Here is a 14,300-nt window from a genome sequence, read left to right on the forward strand (position 1 = left end):
TAACGTAACTTATCCTCGGTGCAAGAGGCTTGAAGAGCTCAACTCTGACTACAAAGAGATTATCCTGCAGACTCAATCTATTAGCAGTCAGTACATTTGTATCCACTTTATCTGGGACAGTTTAGGGCAATGTTATGTGGAGATCCCCCTTTTCCTACTTTCTCTCATTCTCCCCTACTTACTCAGAACAGGTATATATATGATGGCTCAGTTACTGAATGTGCATTTTTCATAAAACCTGCATATATGACTTGTTTTACTTCATGGAGTGTTATAGTGATTGCAGAACTGCATTTTACTGTGCGACCTTCAGTCATTTCGTGATATGCAGTATGTTCATTAGGGCTAAGAATACACAGTGAAATTATAATACACACTTTCATATTGACTACAAAATAAATTCATATTCTTCCATACTTATGTTTATGTTATGGATCACAGTCACACAGATACAGTTACATGTAATAGAAGTATTTAAAAACACTTATTAAAATTAAAAATTGCTAAAAATACAGGTGAACAACCAACAATTTACAGATACTATGTAGGATTATAAGAAAGAAAGAGGAATATTTTCCAGTGGATCCAGACTGAGTGGTCTACCCAGAAAGAAAGGAGAGGAAAGAACTACCAAAAAAAAAAAAAAAAAAAAAAAAAAGAAAAGTAATGAAAGGGAAAATAAAGACAAGGAGTCAAAATGGAGGCAACAGAAAACAGAAATGAAGAAATACAAAACATAAATGAGAGATCAATGAATAAGTCAAAAGGGAGCACAGTGTGTAGAAAAGAGGTGGCAATTTCAGTTAGGTTCCCAGCAGAGTTTGACCATTTGATGTACTACCAAAAGAGGAACTGAAGTAATGTAAAAATATTACTTGAAAGGATCTACAGCAATAGAAGTCTGGCAGAAAATATTTTTACCACAGTACTTTAGAAACCTGGGAACCTGATTAGGATACAAAAATTCAAATTTATCCAAAAAGACTGTTTAATTACTAATCCAAATGCCATAACACAACTAAAAGCCCTGTGTAAAAGCTACTAACGATTTTTAAAGACAAGAAGGGATACCCAGTGCATAGGTACACTATGAAGCTTCCTTGACAGTAGTCTGGTTACAGTGTTGATGTAAAGTATCCAGTAAAAGTATGAGTATCTGCAGTAGAGTACATGTAGTATAGTTTATGATTTCACCATGTTTGAATCTTGCTGTATGGTCACAGGTTCCACCTGGGGGACCTCATCTAAAAGACCATTTGTTAAAATCACAATCTAATGAGTAGCAAGCCATTCTTAGAACTTAAGGTACTATGGCAGTCAGTATTTTCGTTTATTTTTTAAACCGTGTTCAAGATGCTTCTCTGCTTCGTCCACAAGAGACTTAAGAGTTCATCTCGATTCTTTTCAGGTCAATAGCGTTACAAGAAGGTGAAAGAGATAAAGCAGGAGACATTGACTTTACAAGAGATAATGGTGTACTCCTCCAAAATAAGCCACTTCTCTGTTGTAAGCAGTTTCTCCTGCCCCTTTCAAATCACAAAACAAACAGTTCTTCCACCACGTTATTTCAAAGTCTCAGCTTACTCCAACAGGTAGAAAAAAACAAACTGAAATCTGAAAAAAATTAAATTAATACTTGAAACTGCAATGGATGGGACTACACAGAACTGATGAACCTACAAAGCTACCAGGCTTCTCTGATAAGGAGTTTCAACGCAAAACCAACAGTGAGCTCAATGGGACAAGAAAGACTGGTCAGTAACGAAAACTTTTCATTTTTAAAAGATGTGCTAAACTAATCACATATGTATAGTACACTGAATTAATCATTCATATGGTATTTGATCAGAGGTTAGCGTTTAAATAGCTAGGTTTCTTGTCTTCTTAAACATACTTGGAAGCTTACATGAAGTTCAAACTTTTTCACACCTGTAGGACAAATTATTTCAATTTTTGCACCTTTTTAAATATTAAAGCTGGCAAAACACTTTGCCGGGTGACTTTTAACTGATTACAAATTTTGGCAGAAAATATTTGCTTTTCACCACCAGCCTCAAAATGATTCCAATTTATTTGCTCTGTAAATAATTAGTGATGTCTTTTTTTTTTTTTAAGGAGTGAGAATACTAACTTTTACCTCCTGGACATGTTTCAATTAATTATATTATCCTCCTTATCTTCTTTTTCGGACAATTTGTCCACTTATTAAGAAGTTCTTTAGGGAAATTAGCCTGAGAGCTTACAGAACACACTTAAAATTCTGCCATTAAACCACAAATCATCCAATTGATAATTTATCCAATGTACTTTACATAGTTTTTTAAATGTAGAAATGCCATTTGTTTGAACTGAATTTGAAGCTCATTTTCAGTAAATATGTAATTTTTGAACTATTTATTTCAATTGCTTAAGGTAAACAACAAATAAAATTATTTTGGTGCTTTTTTAAATTAAAAATCATAGTAATTATCTTTGAGAAGAATTCTACATCCATTTCACTTTGGAATCTGTCATATTTCCTGTATTCATATAGACCATCACAGCTAATCAAATACAAATCCTTCTAAAATCCACTACATCTATTTTCTTTCCAAAACTAAGATTGAAAAGAACCACATACCAATACACAACAGGGCTTTTAAGGTGAATTGCCTGTCTTTTGAAAATCGTTTTATTAATTGATGACAATTATTTGTTTCAGAAAGATGTTTAAAATTAATAGAATTTATATTTTAGTCTGTCATATGAATTGAAAACATAATAATACTGCTTACCTATCACCCCAGATCCTCAAGCTTCAGCTGTAGAACCTCTACCTATTTGGAGGAAAATAAACTCTGTCTCGTGATTTCTGTTATATCCTTTTACCTTACCTCTCTCCTCATCTCCTCTCTGTGATTTTGAACAAATCCTATCTTGAAGAAAAGTATGTTCTGTTTTTTCTTTTGGGTTTTTTTTTTTTTTTTTTTTTTGTATTTTTAATATTGTAAAAGAAACTCTATGTCAGCAACTGTTTAGCTTATCATTTCAATCATTTTATGTAACATTCCTGAAAGGAACAAACAGATCTAAGATTTCAGTGTTAAGATATATATATATATATATATATATATATATATATATATTTTTTTTTTTTTTTTTTTTTTTTTTTTTTTTTTTTTGCTGTCTTCAAGGCTGGGACTCAAGTTTCAAAATTTTTATACAAAAAAGCCTTTTTCCTTTCTTTCATCATTATGAGAATGGCCAACATTCATTGCCAACATGATTACAGGTAAAAATGAATAATCAAGAATAAAGAGAAGATAATTGTAAAATTGAAAATTAAATCTCAGATGCTCTGATTATACTAGAATAACCTGTGGCCATTAGTCTAGAATTCTCTACTTTAAAAAAAATTGCTTTCTCAACTTTTTTGGCCACTACGAAAGATTTCTGTTAGAAACTTAACAAAAATATTTTCATGCAAATTGTAACTCACACAACGTACTTCACAGTCAAATGGAAAGTTCCAACCATTCCATGGAAGATTAAGCAACTTTATTATATGACTTTAAATAACTAGTAGAAGCTTCAAATGAAATGAGAATTATTTTTATGCACTATTTTTAGGATCTTAACCTCTAAAACCAACACCTCCAGAAGAACCCTGGAGAAAATTATAGATATTAAATACTAAAGTCTAATATTAATACTAATAGCTTTCTAAAGTGTACAATTGCCACCGCTCTACTTCACTGCTTGTCACTGATATGTAATATGCTCAATTTAAATCAGAAGATACAGTGTTAGAAAGTAGGCGTTTTACTCATATGCTAAAGAAATGAAAACAAAAATGCAAGGTCTTTATAGTTTGCTAGCAGAGCTTGCCAGCCATGTTTACCACTTACTGGGCTTTCAGTGTTGCTGAACAGTAAGAAGCCATACACATGCTATTCAAATTCCAAGATGGACGTTATCATATAGAAGAAAATCTTCAGCAGGGAAAAATTTATTTCCTTTCAGGAAGGATAGTCCAGTTGAAGTTAAACAACAGTTAGCTTGGATGTTCAGGAGAAGAAAAGAAAAAAAAAATAAAACATCAACATAATGCAGGATTTGGGATTATCCTAGAGACCTATAACCTAAAGGAAAAGAAAAAGATTCAAGAGCAAACCTATTAGTTTTAAATGATTTCTCCTACCATGTTCAAAAGAACCATGAAGCTTTAATGCCTGCAGATATTTCATAGGGAAAAAAAAAAAATTTAAAGCAAGATAATTCCAGACCTCATATAAAATTCATATCCTTCTATTTCCTGCTTTTCCTTGTAAAGTTTAAAGCACCTAGAAAATCCTTCACCAAAAGACCACAAAAAGCCAGAAGAATTTGTATATCAGATATGCCACCGAAGTTAACAAAGACTGCATTCTCGTGTCACTCAGCTAAAGATTAGAAATTTTCCTATAATCATTACTTCTTTAATTCATTTCTTTCTCTGAAACCATATAGTATTTCCTTTCCTCCTGGAGTCAAAGTAAGAGGAATATATCACTACCTAGTTTCCATAGCAATAGGGAACCCACGTGGAAGTGCTCAGAGTGCCCTTCTCTTATTTCCAGCATTTTACAAATTCTTCTCTATTTGAATAGTATGCTTACAATTTAAATATTATATGCAAATTACAAGTTAGTAAAAGGGAGAAAACAAACTTGTCCACTAATTAGCCAGTTCCAAGATCTCTCTGGTTATTCATTTCAAAAGCAACTTGATTTTTATTGTTCCATTCCCTTCTTATTTTCCTACTCAAGAAGGGGTAACAGGAAAAAAAAGAAATTGCAGAGGCATCAACCATGCATATATATGTAAATTCTCACTCTCCTCAGAAATATTTGTAAATGAAAACAATGTGGAATATGAAAACATGTAAAGTCCAAGTCCATAATATTTGTTAGAAATTTTTAGGCCAGAATTACTGATCAAGACTAACGACAAATGTTAAAATATTTTCTCATAAATGAAGCAATCTGAACTGTCACAGTACAGAATTTGAAAACATTCTCTCTGCAGAAATCACACGCTGAGAAACCAAAAGCCAGTATGTTTGTAAAAAACTACTGGCATATTAAGAGATATAAAAAAGAAAAATCAACCTTATTTGAACTCAACCTGCTTGCACTCAAAATTGGAGTTTCAGCCATAATTTCAAAGAGTTCTCGTTCATACCACTGAATGAGATCACGTTATCATATATCATTTATTTGTTCCATTACTGTTTACAGAGTTGATTCAAATTCAATAATTTATTTACAGTAATATTGCAGTGAGATAAGTTATGATGTTTTCTGTCCTTGCTGAAATAAAAAAATGCACATAAATATGAATGATCATTTAATGTGATCCTAATCAGTTGCTAGACAGCATATCAGTGTTGCTTCATTTATATTCATTCTTGCTGACCTAAGCCAACACAGGAATACCAAATAGGACTGACAGAACAGTGATTTTGACAGATGGACCTTTTGTTTAATAATTCAGTTTGTTTTTAAATATCAGGTAGGTTAAGTCATGTAGAAGTTGGAACTTTAACATTCCACACAAAACATGCAGAGAATATCAAGGTAGTACCAATGAATACCAGTAATGTATTATAATCACAGGATGTTGGAAGGAACCTGAAGAGATCAAAAAGTCCATCCTCCTGCTAAATCAGTTTCCCTACAGCAGGTTAAGCAGGAAAGCATTCAGACAGGTTTTGAAAATCTCCAAAGAAGGAGACTCCACTGCCTCTCTGAGAACTCTGTTCTAGTGCTTTATCACCTTCAAGATAAGTAAGTTTTGCTTTGAGTTCATATGGAACTTCCCACATTCCAGTTTGTGCCCATTTCCTCTTGTCCCACTTCTGACCTCCACTGAAAAGAGCCTGGTCTCATCCATTTGACTCCAGTCTTTTATGTACTCATATGCATTGATGAGATCCCCTCAGCCTTCACTTCTCCAGGCTCAACAGCCCCAGTACCCTCTGCTGTCCCTCGTACAGGAGGCGCTTCAAGCCCCTCATCATTTTTGTGGTCTACGGTTACAAATATCATATTTATTGTATTTCAAATAATTTCAATTAAACCACCAGAAAGGATGCAACTAAAATGACTGAACAAGTGGCAGAATTTTTAAGCTTTTATTATTATTATTATTATTATTATTGTTGTTGTTGTTTTGTTTGCTTTAGATTGGAAATCTAGTAAAAATAATAGTTTGTGACGGCATTATTAATGAATCACCAAGGAAAAAACATTCAAACTCTTTCTGACTTGGAGAAAGACTTTCAGGACTTGTTATTTTATTCCTCGCATTATTCATGTTAGTATCCACTGATGCTGCAGCTTATCAATGTGTACAGCAGTGATAATTTACCTGAACTTAAAATTTCAATCATTATTAATTGTTTTGTTGAGTAGATTTGTAAAAGAATTCATACACTAAAATAATATTTAGTCAACAATAAAGATGTCTAAGAATAAATCACTGTATCGAGTCAGCAGCTCTATCACCCTGAGGTAAACTGCAAGTAAAAATTGTATAATGCAGCCATCAGTAATCTATGGCTCTGAAATGCCTTTTCAAAATGCATAATTTTTTTTTTTTTTTCCCTAATTTTAGTGCCTGCATGGTACCTCCCAGTGAAAACTCCACATTTTGTCAGTAAAATTACTGATTGTAGATTGGCATTCTCTGAGGTAATTCATACTTGCTTTACATTTTCATTATTTCCTCAAGCTTCCTTTAATGACTGTGGTTAGAGGCAGAATGTGAGTTTTTCAATATGGATAGTACATTTTTTTCCTAAATTAACCGAGTTTCACAACAGTTTCATCTAATTGTGGAAAATAAGTATTTATCGAATACCTGTACCTTTTCAGACCTTCACTGAAAATAAATGACAGCAAAAATCGCATGGGTCAGCAACAAGAAATAGAGGACAGATCCTCATCTGATAGCACTTGGCTAAAGCAGTATTACATGCTACATCACTGCAGGCTCACATCCAGAAATGAAGCTAGATCCTCATTTTAACTACACATATCCATGAGACAGAGTGTGGCTTTAGTTGAGCTTTCACTAGCCGCTACATCTTACAGCTATAGTCAATGATCAGAAAGAGAAAGTAAATGCTATATTACATCCCTTCATTCTCTCAAACTCCCAATCATCTTGAAAGTGAAGGCTTGGCCACTTTCATTTTCTCTTCACTCTCTTCAAATCAATGGCTTGGGCACCTCAGATCAGCCTCTGAGGCAGGGAGAAACAAAGGCTGGAATTTTCTCCTGCAAATAATTCTTTTGCTAGTGAAGTATAAGAGAAGAAAGCATATTAGAGACATGTTTGAAGAATGAAACATTTACGCCTCTGTATAGCAGGATTGCATATAGTGATCCTTTTATCCTTGAACATTTTCAGGACATATTTGCATGAACACTTTCACGGCTAATTTTGAATAATATATTGTCCAAGAGAAAGGAATTTTATTCAAAGGACAGTGACTATCTTTTTTCTCCACAGAAATAAATTGGACAAACAATGTGCAATTGGGAGGGGAAAAAAAATTGTAGGATGAAAACTAATGGCCAATTCTTACTCAAGATTAGAGGTATTAAGATTAGAATTGTACTCCAAATTTTGATCTACTGTCACAAACATTTGTTACCATGTTGGTTCTTATCAACCTCAAGATGCCCCTGCAAACCAATTAGTTAACTTCAGCAAGTTGGAGATACAGATGGAGTCAAAAATCATCTGCAGCTCATAGTAGCAACGATACTGATGTCATGAACTACACTGCTGGATGGAAATTCAGTCACAGAGCAAAGAAAACCAAGCACTCAGTGGATTTCTAACATTAATTAAGTATGATTTAAGACACAAGACAAGAGAACGTATGGATTTGAGAATCAATGAAACTCACATCTTTCCAAAACAATGGAACATTAATCTTGGCCTTTCTCTTCTGCTTAATGAAGATATAATCATAGGCTCATACAGAAGACTATAGATAGAACGCATTATAAAGCTCACTGGCAAACCAGTCTTGTTTTAGTTTAGGTCATAGATGTAATTCTAAAGTAGGATCAAAATATCAGCTTCTCATTTATCAACTCACAAATTAGGATGTAATAATAATGGAAAACATATCACCACTCAGCACAGCAAGCCTCAATATTGCAGTACGAAAATAGTATTTTATTGCATTTTTTTATTTGTTCTCAAGGTAACATATATTTAGTTTTTAAAACCTACAATACAATAAAGTAGTTATAAAGCCTTCAGTTTCTGAACTTCATAAAATGCTCAAGGGTGAATACAGCAGCTGTTAACATGTCTGCTCTGCAGTCTATTGGAATATTAAGAATCATAGCAGATTTTGATATAATAGATATTGAAAAAGACATCTGGGGGGAAAAATAATACAGAAAAAGTATTGCTTAGAAGCTTGATGCAGGTAGCCACTTTCTTTTCAATTGCATTGAAAAGTTATCCTCCCACTAAATATCTCCGATAATTTGGCGTATTAGAGGTCACATAATAAACACAATGGAAATAGAAAATGATAGAAGAATATGACAGCATATGTAATAAGACTACACACTTGAAATACACAGCCTCTTTCAAACAAACTGCATTATTAACATGCATAGTCAAAAGAATCACATTTGTTAGCATGTGTATGCAGAATTTTATCTAACTCATCAATACTCCTTTTCATAATGGCAGCATCCCTGTCAGATAAGCAGTGACTATGAATACATCATCCATAGAGGGCTTCTTTGCCACAGAAGAGCTTTCTATTTTTAAATGTCTTATTGCTCCTCTTCTATTAAAATTGCAATTGTACTCATTTATTAAACAGTAGATTTCTTTTGCAGTGAAAGAAGTAGTTATTTCAAGTAACGTGTTCTACCAAGACTCTTCTAGCTACTTCTTCTTTGACCTTGGGAAGCCAGAAATACTCAGAACAGAATTTCATTAATGATCTATTAATAAAGTTTCTAATCCCCTTCCCACTAATTTCCTAGTTATTTACTTAAGAAGCAAGTATCTTGACAAAATATCGAAGCTATAGTGTCTGTTTTTTGTAGTATTTCTAGTTTAATGCATTTCAGACAGTCATATATTTGTTGCTCCATTCTTCTGTTTTGTACTACAAAGTCTCTTGGGTAATCTACTTTTACTTCCTTTGTGGATTCTGGATACATATAACTCTCCATTTTGAGGAAAGATGATTACGTTCAGAGTAAAAGGTAGGGACTAGGTGAATATGATAAATATTGAAATACAGATCCTATAAACTACCCAACATCCAAGAGGGCTTTTTTTTTTAAGCTTTGACTGCCACTTTCTAGCGGAGGACCATTTAAACACAAATGTCCATATACATACAGATGAATAAGTATTTTAGTAGAAACCTAGATCTGAAAAACTTTTACTTAGTGACATGTAGTTTAAATTAAAAAAAAAAAAAAAATCTGATATATAAAACTAATCAGAAAATAAATACTTTCTATCCTTTCATCCAGGGAGAAGATGTTAAACAAAATCAGACCTAGTACTGACCCCAGGGGATCACTGCTCACTGCAGTCCAGGTAGTGTCTTTAATTCATAATCAACATAACAGAAGTTTCTTTTTTTGAAATGGCATTTGCAAAAAGGCAGACAGAGACTACAGAAGTTCATGTACCTAACATTTTTCTTGTGCAGTTCCACGTACTTCTAATCCACTTATGAGGATCTACGTTCAAGCATTAATAAACTGAAAGAAATGAGACTGTGAGGGAAGAGCAATGGATTATTATCTTTTGATTCACCTCTTCCTGCTGTCCTCCACAACAGTGTCTTTATCACTTCATATTTTTAAAGACCATTACATCTTTCATAATTCCTTCAACATTGCTTTTAATAATTTATGGATGTTATGTACTTCTGTTTTAAATCCAATGCGTTAAATTTGAATTTTAAATCCATAGGGAATAGTAATATCGAAAAACTTTCCTCATTACTTTAAATCACAAAGCATAGCACTTCAGTGAAAAGACTGTCTTCCTTCTTGTGTTTAATATACAACAGAAGTTCGCTAAGGGAACCAGAAGTACCAGCAAACTAGACTAGAATGATGTTACCTAGATGATGTTTGATGATGGCAATGTATGTAAGGTTTAAAAGGCCAAGAGTGCATGGCAAGACTCTACAATTTTACTAAAAAATATTTTGTAGAAGCCTAGAACACCTAGATTATTACTATATTAGTTATTTGGCAAATCTGTTCTGATTTAAGTGTTGTACATCCAAATTAACCTCAAAAAGGCTTAGTCCTAGGCTAAGAGGTTACATAAATGAATGACACAAAGCTCTATCCTTGACAAAAAAGATGAAAAGGCAAACACTTTGTTATTTTTGTTGTTGCATCTAGACTTTTCATTAATGGAAAATGTCACAACTCCTACGTTCCTGACTTTTAACCTTTCAGCTTTTAAACTCCTATTTAACTGTTGGAAATATGGATGCAATATCTGCAACTCAGAGTGTATTTAAACCCACTTCTGTTTCACAGAAAAATATATTAACTGCTTTGATCTGAAGAAGTGTGTTTCTGAGATGTGCCAAACTCTGATCTTATAATTCCCGTCATTTAACTGTTGACTCTAGTGTTCAAATAAACTGAGATGTACAAACATAAAAATGTATGAAGTAACGTGTAAAAACACCATCCTAATAGAGTATATCAGGTCCTTGAAAATACTTTTTGTTTCCATGCATCCTGGGATGTAGTTTCACAAATTGTTTAGTATGGTCTGCCTATGAGTTTTCTTCTTCCTATTCCCAGACTTGGACGTGAATCCACATCTGTCCCTAATTTATCCTTTTTTTTTCCTCATCCTATCAGATCAGTCATCCTGTGTGACCCTCTGCAAAACATCTAGTGGTAAAATAATGGCTTTGAAATATAAGTCTCCTTAATAGAAGTGCACATTAATGTTCCGTTCTCCATACTTTGGTACTTCTCCACTTACATATAATGCTTCTTAAGTTTGTCAAATACTTATATTTAATATCCAAATTCTATCTTTTAACTATTCATTATCTCCATTAGGAAGTGCAAATGCACACCTCTACATTCACTGCAGTATGCTATTCAGTCTATGCAAAATAGGAGTTAGATTTGATGGGTCCCTTCCACCTTGGGATATTTTATGATTCTTCTTAAATATTAGTAAGTATGAATATACACAAGTACTAACAAGAATACCAAATAAGAGAAAATACCAGCAGGTGACATGGGAAAGAGGATACACACTAGAAGAAAGTTTTACAACATTTCTCCCCTTTGGCATATGCCCTGTAAGTCTTACTAATGACTAAACTTATCTGTTGCCTTCAAAACATGTACATGAGAGCTACATTCAGCTTCCTGGATTCTTTCAGATCAACTGGAAAACAACTGCTTTGAACACCACTGCTTTTTAAGACATCTAAAGGTCTTGAAAGCCCTCTTAATCTCAAAATACACATGCTTATAGATGTTCCTCTCCAACTAGCATTTCTGGGAGGCTATTTATTTCAGACTTTTCCTAAAAATTCCTCTGCTTGTAGGAGTATCACTGCAATTTTTATCTTCTTCTATCACATACTACTCCAAATAAGGTTGTGAAAGGTAAAGGAAAATGCCTCAAATATCTAAGCAGAGACTTAATAAATTAAACCACATAAAACTCATCTTTTTACTTAAAGCTTTTCAGAGAGCATTACTGGTCACTGTTGCCCTGAAACAGCCCCAAATCCCACAGGATTTTTTTTTTATGAATCTAAAGAGCTCAACAGATAACAGGAATGAGCTATCAAAGAAAAAAATATTGAAAAGCAGAAAAATGTACATAGTATAGAATCTGCATAGATATAAGTTTTACCAAAGTATGCTATTTGACATAACTATTGATGTGAGAGAGATATTTCTGAAACATCTGACTCAGCAACCTCAGTGTTTTCTTTCCAACTGCAATGCAGAGAATTATACATACATACATTTTAAAGAGAATTTCGCTGACTGAAGCTAATATTTATGGAGAAATATCAGTCTTCAATTTGTTTTATTTTTATTCTAAATACAATACAGAGCACATCTATGCGTTTTTTGGTTAAAATCATGACTGTTCCTCCTGCTGCTCCCCATACTACTGAAAATAATCTCTAAATGTACATGCTGTCTATATAAATTCATCAAAAAACCTAAGCCCAAAATTCTTGAAGGAGATTTAATAAGCATGGCAATTCTTTTTATTCCTCAAGAACATTAGAAAGCATGTTTTATTTATAGAATTTTATCTATGTTGACCTATAGAAAGAAATATCGTCATCAAGAATCATCAAACATTAGGGAGAAAAAAAATGCATAAAAGCAGATGACAACACGTACAGGATTCGTGGACAGAATTTCCAGGACTACCTGTTCTGCTACAGCCAAAAAAGGTTTCAGAAAATGCTTCCTTTAATAGCAGCAGTCAGTGACTGTCTAATTGTTTTATTTCACAGAATCACAGAATGGCCCAGGTTGGAAGGGACCTCAAGGATCATGAATCTCCAACCCCCCTGCCATATGCAGGGCCACCAACCTCCACGTTTAATGCTAAACCATGCTGCCCAGGGCCCCATCCAACCTGGCATTGAACGCCTCCAAGGACGGGGCATCCACAACCTCTCTGGGCAGCCTGTTCCAGTACCTCACCACTCTCTCTGTAAAGAATTTCCCCCTGACATCCAACCTAAATCTCCCTGCCCTCAACTTAAAACCATTTCTGTCCTGCAGTTATCAACCCTTTCACAGAGTTGATTCCCCTCCCCTCTTTAGGCTCCCTTTAGGTATTGAAAGGCTGCAATGAGGTCACCCCGCAGCCTTCTCCAGGCTGAACAAGCCCAGCTCCCTCAGCCTGTCCTCATAGAGGAGGTTTTTTTGCTTGTTGCTTTCACAAGAAACACGCGTCTTTTGGTCTCCCTGAGACTGCTAACCATTCTCCTATTTAGCTCTCCAATTCCTCTCAGCACTGCTGACTCCTGCCTGAGGAACTCCACAGCTCTCATCTCAGGGCTTCCTCATACAAGAGCAGCTTCAGGGCTGCCATTTAACAGTCAACCAAAGGGAATCATGGAATTATAGAATCATAGAATGGTATGGATTGGAAGGGAACTCGAAAATCACCAGGTTCCAACACTGCTGCCACAGGCAGTGTTGCAAAACACTTGATCTAGTCTAAAACACTAGATCAAGGTTGCCCAGGATCACAACCAACCTGACCTTAAACACCTCCAGGGATGAGGCATCCACAATCTTTTTGCGCAGCCTGTTTCAGCACCTCACAATCCTCTCAGTGAAAAACTTCCCCTAGACATCCAATTTAAATCTCCCTTCCTTTAATTTAAAACCATTCACCCTTGTCCTATCGCTATCTACCCACATAAAAAGTTGATTTTAATTATGTTTATAAACTCCCTTTAAGTGATGGAAGGACACAATGAGGTCTCCCTGTAGCCTTCTCTTCATCAGACTGAGTAAGTCCAGCACCTTCATCCTGTCTTTATAGGAGAGGTGCCACAGCCCTCTGATCATCTTCATGGACCTCCTCCAAATCCTCTCCAAAAGCTTAACACCCCCTCCTTCTGTCATACCAACCTCGCCACTCAGCTCTGTGTCATCAGCAAAGTTGCTGAGGATGCACTGGATTCCATCATTTATGTCATAAGAAGCATGAGGCTGAATATCACTCAGCACGGTGTTTTGGTAAAATACTGGTAAATCTCAGCGTGAACATAAGAAAGAAACAAAAATAACGTTTCCATCTCTCCTATACCTTTGTACACTACACTGTAACATTGTCTTATCTTTGCCAGTATAGATAAACCTATTGGTGGAGATTATTTTTTATTGTATGGCTTAAGTTTGCATACTTTCCTGAAATGCTCACATTTTATTCCTCTTTATGACAATGACAACCTTCTAGATAGAATTTTCCACAAGACATGTTACCAAACATTCACAAGAAACCAGAACCTTCTGAAGGATAAAATTCTAATTTGACCATGATGATCCTAAAACATCTTTGTAAATATCATAAATCCTTTAGGCACAATATGCATAATGCAAATTGAAATATATTTAAATATAGTTAGTAAGACAACATCTGCTAAAGCAATTTTTTTTTCTTTTTTTTTTTTCTTTTTGTTTAAATTCACAAATATTAAGTAGCCTATCTTATATTTTCTGGTTTAAGTAAAACACTGT

The 14,300-nt window shown here is 34.4% G+C and overlaps 1 protein-coding gene and 1 long non-coding RNA gene across 5 annotated transcripts in view; both read right to left on the bottom strand.

Moving 5' to 3' along the window:
- The window catches only part of IL1RAPL1 (interleukin 1 receptor accessory protein like 1), a 694,430-nt gene that overhangs the window by 565,935 nt on the left and 114,195 nt on the right, over positions 1-14,300 (bottom strand). The gene's annotated exons all lie outside the window — the stretch shown is intronic.
- LOC125686146 (uncharacterized) overlaps positions 2,786-14,300 on the bottom strand; it is a 28,667-nt gene continuing 17,152 nt past the window's right edge. Inside the window, exons 2-3 of the long non-coding RNA XR_007373681.1 lie at positions 3,888-4,037; positions 2,786-2,816 (exon numbers count right to left, since the gene is read on the bottom strand). This is a non-coding gene — a long non-coding RNA (uncharacterized LOC125686146). The remainder of the gene's footprint in view (positions 2,817-3,887; positions 4,038-14,300) is intronic.

This window comes from Lagopus muta, chromosome 1, assembly GCF_023343835.1.
Source record: "Lagopus muta isolate bLagMut1 chromosome 1, bLagMut1 primary, whole genome shotgun sequence".
Lineage (NCBI taxonomy): Eukaryota > Metazoa > Chordata > Aves > Galliformes > Phasianidae > Lagopus > Lagopus muta.